This window comes from Echinops telfairi, unplaced genomic scaffold (assembly GCF_000313985.2).
Source record: "Echinops telfairi isolate 266 unplaced genomic scaffold, ASM31398v2 ScPeMD7_7469;HRSCAF=8507_0, whole genome shotgun sequence".
NCBI classification, from domain to species: domain Eukaryota; kingdom Metazoa; phylum Chordata; class Mammalia; order Afrosoricida; family Tenrecidae; genus Echinops; species Echinops telfairi.
The window spans coordinates 82,077,187-82,077,991 of record NW_022111372.1 but is presented as its reverse complement, the minus strand read 5'-3'; positions in this window follow the sequence as shown (position 1 = coordinate 82,077,991).

The window sequence follows — 805 nt, the reverse complement described above, 5'->3', positions numbered from 1 at the left end:
GGAAGGTGAGCATCGTAGAATGCCAATTTAATAGAAGAAAGTATTCTTGTGTTGAGGGAGTACTTGAGTGGATGCCCAATGTCCAAGAAGGACATCCTTAAGGGTCTCAGGTAAAAAACGAAAAACTCACCGATATCAAATTGAGTCTTGGTGGTGGAGTGGTTATGCATTGGGCTTCTCACTTCAAAGTTAGCAGTTCGAAACCACCAGCCACTCTGTGAAAGAAAGAAGAGGCTTCCTACTCCCGTAGAGCTATCATCTTGGAACCCACCGGGCAGTTCTTCCTTGCCCTATAGGATTGCTGTAAAGCGTCTCACATACCCTTGGTACTCCTTTGAGTATGCTTCTATCTCTGATCACTTTTGATCTTTTCAGGTGAAGAACTCTGGCTAAGAGAATGCAGCGACTGGGCAAGGCCACCCAGCTAGTTAGCAGAGGAGAGCGAGGACTTGGATTCTAGGGGAGCGTCTGTCTCATTCCATCCACTGTCTCTGTTGGATGGAGAGCAGCAAGGAGGTTGACCTGGAAAAGTGACTGAGTCTGATCAGGTCAGCAGTCAAAGGAGACACTGCACACCCTGAGACAGGGCCTAGCACTAGGGTGAGCGCGAAGCAAGCCTCTACCTCAGACCACAGTGGTGAGCTCAGCTCGAAACGATGACCATGGTGAGGATTCATCTATTGACTCTTAAGCAAAATATCAAAGGATAAAACACCTATCCTAAAAAGTGGATACCTCTCTCACTTAAGTGTGAATCCTAACCTATGAACAATTAGTTTTGATGTTTTATCCCTGCTTGATTCTT